The sequence below is a fragment of the Kogia breviceps genome, chromosome 9, assembly GCF_026419965.1.
Source record: "Kogia breviceps isolate mKogBre1 chromosome 9, mKogBre1 haplotype 1, whole genome shotgun sequence".
Taxonomy (NCBI): domain Eukaryota; kingdom Metazoa; phylum Chordata; class Mammalia; order Artiodactyla; family Physeteridae; genus Kogia; species Kogia breviceps.
The window spans coordinates 65,715,090-65,726,973 of record NC_081318.1 but is presented as its reverse complement, the minus strand read 5'-3'; positions in this window follow the sequence as shown (position 1 = coordinate 65,726,973).

The window sequence follows — 11,884 nt, the reverse complement described above, 5'->3', positions numbered from 1 at the left end:
TGTTTTTCGTGTTGGACTCTTCTGAACCTGGTTAATGTGACATCAGCCCTGACCTACATACTGACCTGGAGCTGATGAAAATCAAGCCCTTGACAGTCAGTTGTTAATTTGCTCCCAGTATATGCCTTAATTTATAACTCTCTTGCCTCATTTATGACCCTTCACATTTCTGTAGAAATATATTTTTAAACTTCTGAGAAGCACTGAAGGCTCAGCCTTGACTAAAATTGTAAATATACCTATCTCCTGCAGGGCTCTGAAATCTGGTTACATGAGCAAAGAAAGCATATGAGTAGACGGATTCATGGTCAGGGTTTTGTAATCTCCTGCCATAAAAAGACATGAAGATTGATGGTGTTGGTGAGACAATGAAGTGTCCCACCAGGACATACAGCTATGAAGGAACTGACGAGGAGGGTTATAAACTGGAAGAATAAGAATCAAGACCTCAGAAGTCTAATTGATATGAAAAACAAGTATCATGGCAGTAAGAGAGCTAGACAGCCATCAGACTAAGAAGCTGTGATTGGATAATGCAGTGCTGGTCTGGCCCTCTTTTTGACTAGGTAACTGGGAATGAACCAGCCCATCTGTCACCTTGTTGCCACTAAAGCTCCCATCTGTCTCTCTCTGTATATGCCTGGGTCTTCCTGGCCACCAAAAATTGCTACTATGAGATATTTAAACTAGTGAGAAATCATCTTTAATTATGCATGATACTTTATTTTGTCCTTATATTATGAATTTATTGTTACATATTATTCCTTTGAATAATATGTGTGTAAAATTAAGCTTCTATAGTATAACATATGAATCATGCATTAGCATATGTCATTGTAGTCCCAAGACACCCCAGCAGAAAGAAATCAACTGGAGATCTAGTTGAAAGATTGAAACCTGTGATAGAAATATCACATTATAATCCTCACTTTACATGGAAAAAGCTAAGGCACAGAGAAATACAAAGTCATAAGATGTGTAGCTGAGAAAGTCAGAAAAAGTAAACTAGCAATATTCTCATTCAGTCAAAGATTTAGTGGTAAATGTTGATAGTAAAAAAGCTATATTTGGGCCAAGATGTCTCATTGGAAATAAAAGAATGGCTTAATCTGCATTCAGTAAGCACAGTTATTCTCCATCTATGAAATTACACTGGTCTCAACGATCAGTTTAAATGCCACCTCCAATAAAAGCATTCCCAGATCTATCAGGATTCATACTTCTTTCTGAATACAGCAATGGAACTTGAAGCTACATTTTGGTTTGTATCTTGTATTAAAGTTAGTTGTTTACAACATCTGCCCCCAAATTAGAATATAAAATTGAAACAAAGATTTCTATCTTTACAAACACTATGTAGGGTTCTGCATATCTTAGGTATAGGTTGAGCCATGTGAAATTCCTTTTATTCAATGATTTTTCTACCTTACAAAAATGCAAACTTTAAATGGTTCAACAGTTTGAACCATTTGGCAAGCAATTGGTTGCCAAATTCTGGAAATTACAGATACTCCTTTTTTGAAACTATCTAAAAACTCAAATATCTAATTATATTTTTTTCTAAATTTGCTTACGTACCTGAATTTAATTTTGTAACCTTAAGTATTTGGGGAGATAGACAGAGAGATAGATTGATATAGATATATACCTGATACCTAAATGATGCCAACATAAGAAAAGAGCATTGTAAAATATTCTGCTATGAATATCAGAGTGAATTCCTTAGACCACAAATTCATGCACGTTTGTAGGTTTATAAAGAAACTCAACACTTTCTTCCAGCTGGGCTTTCTCCTTCTTAACATATTTCATGATCTCCTATTTATAATATTATATATAAAGAGATTGTTTCTCTCTTAAATGAATTCATCTCATATATCTTAACATAAAACACACAGATTCCAAAGACTTAGACAAATTGACAAACTGGAATAATTCCAAATAAACACAAAAAACAGAAGCATTCATTAGAAAATCAGTAACTTCACTCACCATTTAAAACTGAGAGTTTTAATAAAAATGTTTACGGCAGTGTGTCTCAGCAGATCTTTTCTGCGAAGCCAAATGAGACTAAGCAAACAGATAGTTTATAAGGGAAACATTTAGCCTTTGCTTTACAAAAGAACTTGAAGTATATTTAAGTGTTACCCACCCGGGTTGCTAAGAAACAGAATTAATTTTCTAAAGGAGTGAACTCAGAGTAGGAAAAAAGAGCGAAAGCAGGACCTCTAATGTTGCCTAAAACCTAGCAACAAAGCAGTAACTCCCGAGCTCTTTTTTGAAAGGTTAGAAAATCAACATACTACAAAACCCAATACTCGGTAAATGTCAAGAGAAAAAAAGAAAGAAAGAATTCCACTCCAGTGCAGTTTTCCTAAATGTCTTGACAATTTACTTTTCGTATTTGTTTAGTAATCTCTTTTGTAAGTCAACAGTGAGTTGACATTTAATATAAACACAATTTGAAAAGCAGTTTCAACTCTCTTATTACCTTGGGTTGAAGAAGGTTTGAGTTAATTTCCTTAATGTTCACTTTATAAGGCAAATGAAGATTACAAGTTCATCTTCCTAATTTATGGCTTAATCTACTGATTTCTGCAAAATAATTTATGGAGAAAGCTTTCTATTTTTATTGATCAAATTCTACACTCAATGATAAGATATATCTTGGTGAGATTTAAAAAAAATAAACTTGTAGAAAATTTCAAATATGTACCAAAGTAGACAGAATTGTATAATGAATCTTCATGTAACCATCACCCGGCTAAAAAATTTATCAACTTATAGCTCAAATTGCTTTAAATATACCTCCAACTTATCTCCCTCCATTCCTCATATTATTTTGATGCAACATATCAACTTATCAGTAATTATTTTAGGATGTTTCCACTAAAAGATAAAAGCACTTTTATTTTAAAAGCATATGCATAGCACCACTATGACATGTAAAAAAAGGAACATCAATTCATTGATATTGAATAGCCAGGCAAAATTCAAGTTTCTAATTATCTCACAAAAGTCAAATATTTTTGGTTTTGCTTTTTTCTTTACAGTTTGTGATTTGGGCTAGTTACTCACTCTCATTTGGTCCAAAAAATTCCCATGACCTGAGCATTAACTTCTCTTTTCCTCATATTTTTCTAATGAGGTGTAAAATTTCCTGAACAAAGATCTCTTATGTCTGGAGTGTTTTGACTAGCTTAACTATTGTTTCGTCTGAAGTGAAAGTTCGCCACTGGGTGGCAGTGCATTACTTATAATTTTATCCCAGTTTGTAAACTGAGACTCAAAGATAAATTTGCCTGTACTGTTTTCCCCAGTATTCAATTTCACTGTGTTTTTTCCTTGGGGAAATGACAGTTGGGTTTACTCAATTTCTTACAGTTTTGATATAAAATTAACCTATCTTTATGCTGATTGTATTTCTCTCTCTCTCTCTTTGCATAGAGATGCATATGATTCTTTCTGAAAAGCATATGTTCAAACTGCCTTTTATATTTGGTTCACTACTATTGTTTGCGATGCCAAAATACATGTGATGTGGCCACAGATTTCAAGAAAATTATAAATAATTGACTAGAAAAGATACAAACCTATAGGAATACATCTCAAGACAGGTACTAAATGTCAAATGATCCATCCTGACAGTTACTCTCCTGGGAAGTTAATGAGGTAGGTCCTTGAAGTTTAAGAACATCTCTGAAAATTTCTTAGAGCAACTAAGATCTATTCTAATTCTTGACAACAGCAAAGTTCTTAATAAAAAGGAGAGGAAGGGAAGATGATTTAGATGGGTGGACAGCATAAAAGCTACTTTAATTCTCTTTAATGCTTTCATGAACGCTTTTCAAGTTTCTGTTAGGGGTACTATTTCATGGTTAAGTGACTTAAGTTATATATAGAACCATCCAAAAATCTCCTGTTAAGTAGATACTTTGAGTGGACAATAAATTTTTACTGCACATGAATATGTGTGGGATGTGCAAGGATCTGTTGCTCAGCTTCCACAAATTTAGGAATGTACCCTGTTGTGGAAAATTAAAACCTCCACACTCTGACTTTTCTGTCTCCTGGTATTAAGGAATACGCACTTTTTTTTTTCTTACTTTAATATAATTTCATTATCATCTCCAATATCTAGGGTTTTTTTCTTTTAAAAATAACAAATTAGATATTTGCCCTCTGGTCTTTGGAATTTTAGGTATCATAAAAAGTAACAAAGCATCATCTTATCTCTGCAAATTAGTATCCCTTATTTTTCTGTGCAGAGATGAGGGGAAGAAAATTAAAGCATGAGAGCAATCACCATTTAAAAGTGAAAAAGAGGGCTTCCCTGGTGGCGCAGTGGTTGAGAGTCCGCCTACCAATGCAGGGGACACGGGTTCGTGTCCCACATGCCGCGGAGCGGCTGGGCCCGTGAGCCATGGCCGCTGAGCCTGCGCGTCCGGAGCCTGTGCTCCGCAACGGGAGAGGCCACAGCAGTGAGAGGCCCGCGTACCGCAAAATAAATAAATAAAAATGAAAACGAAAATGTCCTAGAGTGTTTTCCCTTCCTTTCCAGCTAATCTCTTAAGCTGAATTCCTTGGCTCCAGTTTGAGGAAACTTTTCATTATTGTCTCCTAAAGGTCAGTCACATAAGCTCTCCCACACCACCTCTCACATCTTTGTTCACCTGAATTATGAGCCACACTTAAAGTAAAATTCTAGAAATTAGAAGAGTTTTAATTATTTATTACCCATCACTAAGAATTTAATAGCTTCTAGTTGGAAGGCATTGAATGCGCACATTTTTGAAAAAGGCACTTGAATAACATATGTTTATACAAATGAATTAACTTAAAGTGTACGGTAGTAATAATCTTATCACGTAAATGTAGTTTGAAATACTCTATAAATTAAAAAGGAAGTAAAATAGGTTTTCAATTATGCTCAGAATAAGAAAATAAGAATGAGGCAGTTTCTTGGCAGAAGGAATAATATTAATGAATGTCATTATGTAGCTAAACAGTTTTGCTTCTGTTTTATCTCTTCCCTTAGGAAAGGGAACAATTTCCACACTGAAAATAGCAAACATGAAGAGGAATAAATTGAAGCTTGAGTTAGATGAGGAGACAAGACACTATACTTATTTACATGAGTTCAGGTCCATAAAACCATACGAGTTACACTTCAGAACAATGAGAGAACTGGCAGTGGGAAATGAGGTGGTACCCTGTGAAATCTTGTTGAGAGGACAGAGTTATTTGAGTGGATATTGGAGATTAGACACACTTGAGTTTACCCTTGACACAAGGTGGGCCTCTTTGTGAGTGCCACCTAACATGCCACACAGATGTGGGTTAAAGAATGGATTTTATTGGGGTAACAGTTTTACAATCAAAGATCAGAAAGAAGGGGACTTGAGTTCTCAGATCTCCTAATAGCCTCTAGATGGGGAATGAGGACTGGGGCACACAGTTGAACACATGGTAGGTGGACATTCTGGGCGACAGGAACTCCTCCTGTTGCTCTCCTGTTTACAGAGCAAGTCTGAGAGCACCTTTATCAGTGGGGATGTGGGGAGCAGAGTACACTGACTAACAAGTTATCTGGGCACCAGCCTTACTGAGTTTGGATGCCAGCTGTTCACAGGAGCGTCTGGGAAAGCCAGCTGCTCCGCGTTTGGTGACTTCGGGGACCTGTGCAAAGTTGCATTCCTATATTTTGAGGAAGAATGCTAACAATGCAGGGGGCAGCTGAGATTAGAAGCCAGCCCTCTCATCAGAAGAGGGAAGACCTCCCGATTCTAGCTGTCTCCTTGTCCAGGCAGATCACGGTGAGCTGCCTGGAGCATCTTAGGAGAGTCGTGCTTATTGCACTACAGAACCTCAGTAAATTCTACAATAGGTTTTCTAACAGACAATTGGTGAGTACTCTAGGGAAGTGGGGCTTTCTTTTCACTTTTAGAAATGGAGATCAATTCACCGTAGATTTATCTACAAAGCAGGGCTGTGTATGAATAAAATAGGCCTAATCATATGTGATGCTTTCACACTGTACATAAATTTGGCTGCTCTGCACTGAGCCTGAGACTGCCTGGGTCATTGTTATTGATGTTCATAGCTTATCTGTTGATTTGTGCTGTTTTCTTTCCTTCCTCCCATGGGACTGCTCAAATTCACCATGGTTAGAGAACTGCTCCTTCGGTTATCCATGTTCAAGTCACACCAATTAAAACATGCCCCCTTGACAGAGTGTGAGTGATGTTTCAAAGGACTTATCCATTCCACATTTACTCACTAGGTCAAGCACTATAGTGCACAACACTGTCCCACATCTGAAACCAGTGTATCAGTGACCTTTCCTAAGGACCTAGGCAAAATGGCAAACATTGCCTTCTCACCTCTTTCTACCACACCCTTCAGCCTCTTGGTGCCTTCCTTCACTCCCATGTCACATACTGCTGTCCTTTTGTCATCCTCTGGTGGTTGAGAATTCTTGTTTTACCACCTCATTTAGTCTGTTGCCTTTTATAGCATTCTAAAGTACATGTTTACTCTCTTTTATGCCTAATAAAAATACTAACCCTGTTCATCATTTCTAAACTTAGTATACTTTACCTCTTTTCTCAAAGTACTGATAAAAAATTTTAGTTCTATTTGTCCAACTTCAAAACAGTAGAGAAATGTATTTAAGAATAATAAATAATCTACATGTCTTCCACAGAGTGGCAACTGAAAATTTTTTCTTGACTTAATAAAATACTAACTGATCTTTGCTGTGTGCCAGACACTGTTCTAGGTGCTTTACACTTGTTAATACACTCAATCTCACAGCAACCTTTGGGAGTAAGTACTTTTATTATCTCATTTGACAGATGAGGAAACAGAAGGAAAGAGTCTAGTGACTTGCTCAAGGTTATAGAGCTAATAAGCAATGGGGCCAGAATGAAAATCCATCCAATCTGGCCTCAGAGGCCTGGTTTTCAGCCTCTGCAGTACAATAACTCTAAATCAGTGGTTCACAAAGTGGGGTCCCGAGACCACTAGCATGAGTATCATTTGAGAATGTGTTAGAAATAGTAATTCTCAGGCCCTACTCAAAAACCTATTGAGTCAGAAACTCTGGAGATGGGGGTGCGGCAATCTGTGTTTTAACACACCCTCCAGGAGATTCTGATGTCCATTCAAATTTGAGAACCTCGGGCTTCCCTGGTGGCTCAGTGGTTGCAAATCCGCCTGCCGATGCAGGGGACACGGGTTCGTGCCCCGGTCTGGGAGGATTCCACATGCCGCGGAGCGGCTGGGCCCGTGAGCCATGGCCACTGAGCCTGCGCATCCGGAGCCTGTGCTCCGCAACGGGAGAGGCCACAACAGTGAGAGGCCCGCATACCGCAAAAAAAAAAAAAAAAAAAAAAAAAAATTTGAAAACCTCTTCTTTAGAGGTTACTAAGGGAATTGCTAGTACAGATTCTAAAACTCTATCTGCTTTTTCTTTATGTGACTTTATGACTGAAATCAGAGACGCTTTAACACACTGCAGTGCATATGTTAGAACACTTGTGAACACTGATAGAGATATAGAAAATTTTTAGAAAACTTATCGTACATTTAAAAAGCAAAACCAGGAATTCCCTGACGGTCCAGTGGTTCGGACACCATGCTTTCACTGCCGAGGGTGCGGGTTCAATCCCTGGTTGGGGAACTAAGATCCCGCAAGCCACACAGTGCGGCCAAAGTAATAATAATAGTAAAAATAAATAAAAAGCAAAACCAGAATCTATTAATGATTTTAACATGATTTAAAGAAAAAAAATTTACTTCTGTGAAACTAGGTATTGAAAAAATTATAGTGGACCATAATGGAGAAGTAAGACTTTTTTAAAAAGGGACATAAGCATAGACTTAGCAACTTTTAAAATTATGTACTAAAACATATTGCAAAAACTAAGGGTCTCTGAAAATGCAAACTTAAATTTGAAAGAATCATAGCATAGAAAACTGGGTCCATAAAGCTCCATCCTCTCTAATTCTCATAATTTTCCATAGAGTACCATTTCCATTGTCTTTATCATTTCTGTGAAAATATATATACCCCTTGAGAAACTGTAGAACAATATTTGGCATAATAGTAAAAGAGCAGTTATTGATATAACCCGAGTTATGTACTTTAAGCATGAAATACTTTGTGCTCAGTGGATGTTGTATGGCAACTCGTTACAAATTTCCCAGAGTTATAACATTTAAATATTTTCTTTCATTCGTCTTTTATATATAGAATAGGCTCCTAGACAGTGTCACAAGAAGGATTCCATTAATGACTCATTCCCCTCAACTTGAAGTATATAATTTGGGTACCATTTTTCATGTGTCAGGGATCCTCTGTTCTCAGGAATCTGTGACACAGAGAAAAGCCCTAGAGAAAAACATTGATATGATACAGCTTTATTTCCCATTGGCCTTTTTCTCATCCCACCCCTTACTGGCTCTCATACTGAGATTCATCCCATCCAAGTCAAACATGCAGAGTTAATTTTTCAGAAGGCACCCCCTTATTGAAAATGACCTCCTCTCTTTACTCCATGCATCAGGGGTCAAGTAACTAATCCACAGTTAATCCCTGCTACAACCAGAGTACCTCTTTTTGATAACAAATCGACATTTGGTGTCACTATAGTGTGACTGGCACATTCATAACCCCGATCACAGAAAAACTGCATATGTCTCTTCATCCTGAGATTACTTATGTGAAACTTATTGGTAATTTCCCTATCTATCCGCTCAGTAAAATCCAGGAAGCTTGCCTTATAAAAGGGAAGGAGTTCTTAATAAAATTTTGTAATTCTTATTCTTTTAGAAGTTTAGATAGATATGTGTATGTGGGAAGGAAGCTTTTAATTTTCAGAAGATTTACTATTTAAGCAGTGTCACACAGAAGAGGCACAAGATTTTGAGGCTTAACTAGTAAAAGTTTTCTCAATAGTAACTTAACTCCAATGGCTAAAACTAAAACTTTTTACTAATGAATTAAATATAAATTCTGTAGTGTTGATAAGAGGAAGAGAAAGCTGTGTCTATTGAGGGAGAAGACAGAAGAGACAGAATAAATACAGACGTCCTCACATTCATTTTTAGGTTTGAATCAGCTGTGACGTGCCCAAGAACTAGAAACATGAACATTCTTACCTCTCAGTATTTACTTATTTAGTGAATAAGTGTATATGCGGTCCTCTACGGTAAAAGATCTCATCCACCCATAACAAAGTCTTCCTGGCTGAAAAATTATCAAGAACATATTGGGAAAATAAGCCAAACTCCTATTTGCAGATTTCAAACTCCCAGTGACATGAAAAGTCTTTGTGGAATCTATGGGAATTCCTTGTCTTACCTGAGTCCTGAAAAAGTCGAGTCCTGTATTTCTGCCGTAAACCTCTTTACCTCAAGCAGTTTCGTCCCACGACTAATTGGTCACAGGGCTATCTCGCCATAAAAGATAAATAACTGGTCAACAGTTACATTACACTAGAAAAGATAACCTATCTATCAGTCTTTGCAAATTATTAGGTGAGCTAATCCAAGCCTGGTTCTGTTTGGGTGAGTTATAACTTGAATGTTTTGTAATGGAAAATAATATTATTTAAATGCCATTAAAATTTCTCCTAAAAAAGACTTTATTTCGAAATGAATATATTTCTTAGGCTCCAATTAGTAGCATTAATATACTGTGATGCAGTGAGTCACAAACCTTGGTCCATAAAAAGTTGTAGCAGAATTTCCTGGGGTGGTTTATTGTCCAGAATCTTGGGCTCCATCTCCAGAGACTATATTCAGCATGTCTAGGATAAGCCTGGGAATCTACAATTATAAAATGTTTCCCAGGTGACTTTGATGCACAATTAAGTTTAGGAAAAAAATATGGAATTTAGATTTACAAGGCGAGACTCAGGTCTAGATAATTGTAGACCAATTCTATTGTCTCTTCAAGTGTAGATTTCTTCATCTGTAACACAGAGGATAATACCCTCTATCAGGGCTGTGAGATCCCTGAAATAATATACACAAAAAAAGGTAATTCTGGAATAGAAAATTAATTACCTAACTACTGAACTTCATTTTAAAGGCATTGATGCCTTTTTATACAGACTTTATGAAATCTTAGAATGCTTGCTATGCCACAGCCCCATTCCAAGGAATTCCCAGCCCATAGCATCATTACAAAAGGTTCCCATGCCAACAGGCCTCATGCCAAGAGATTCCCATGCCAGAATTTTTCAAGGCATTAGTACCAATTTGCTTCCTTATGTGTAAATACTATTAATAATAAAAGATTCTCCTTTTTTTTTTTTTTTTTTTTTTTTTGTGGTTCGCGGGCCTCTCACTGTTGTGGCCTCTCCCGTTGCAGAGTACAGGCTCCGGACGCGCAGGCTCAGCGGCCATGGCTCACGGGCCCAGCAGCTCCGCGGCATGTGGGATCTTCCCGGACCGGGGCAGGAACCCATTTCCCCTGCATCAGCAGGCGGATTCTCAACCACTGCGCCACCAGGGAAGCCCAAGATTCTCCTTTTTTTAATTGTAAACTTTTATTTCACCTTTTATGCGTTTTGTTTTGTTTGGGTGAGCTCCTTCCTTTTTTTCTTCAATAATGTAAACATTATTTTCAACTCTATAGTTCTCTTTGTTAATGGAGATCCTGGTTAATTATAGAAAAGTGGTTAAAAACAAAGTTACAAACATAAAACATTATTAAGCTGTTAAAATATGCAAATTTCTCACATGTAATTTAAATGCAAATGCAGTATAAAGTATATATACAGCACGATCCTCATAATGTAATAAATTATACTCATCCCATACATATATATACTTATATATGTCTATATGATGTATATTTCAAATCCTGAAAGAATGTGTATGAAAATTTTACCTGTGATTGTATCAGGTTCACTTCTAGTAGGTCTGTATCTTCCCTTTTTTTTTTTTTTTTTTCGCTGCGCTGCGTGGCTTGTGGAACCCGGGCCCTTGGCAGTTCAAGAAAGGAGTCCTAACCACTGGACCGCCAGGGAATTCCCCTGTATTTTCCCAATTTTTTACATTGACTGTGTATTATTTTACAATTTTTAAAAAATTACTAAAATTATTTCTTGAATTAAAAAAAACAGATGAACATAATAGAGGATATAAATGGTCAAATGATATCAAATCTCGCCCTGTAAATATGTGCCACGATTCCCTGCGTAATTCAGGCACTAGCATAAATAAGACTTTCAGCTCAGCCTAGGAGACCAGGAGTGTGGGCTCCCCCAGGATGATGCAAAAGCTTGTAAGTCGGTTCTATAATCTGAGGAGTAGTTTCCAGTTACACAATTAGCCAAAACTCAAGATGTAAACAGAGTAAATATCCGTTTTCCCAGCAGAGAGGTTAGTCCCACCTGACCTATAACAAGTGAGACTGGTATAGCAATTTCCCTACCATATAAGAGTCAAGGGATACTAAAATGTAAATTGAGCACCTATGCGTACATCATTTCAGACTGTTAGTAAACCAAATAATGAGATGAAATAGATAATAAATAATTTCACCCAATAATAGAATAATTCAGACATTTGTGAAGTATTTTTTAATTGACTTTGTAGGGACATAACAGAGAAATGTCATAGGATGTCATAGGTAATAGGTTGAATGTCATTTCTTGTCATGACTTTCAGAATCTAAAGTTGCTTGTTAGGAATACCAGAAAGGTGGGCTTCCCTGGTAGCGCAGTGGTTGAGAGTCGCCTGCCGATGCAGGGGACGCGGGTTCGTGCCCCGGTCCGAGAGGATCCCACGTGCCGCGGAGGGGCTGGGCCCGTGAGCCATGGCCGCTGGGCCTGCGCGTCTGGAGCCTGTGCTCCGCGACGAGAGAGGC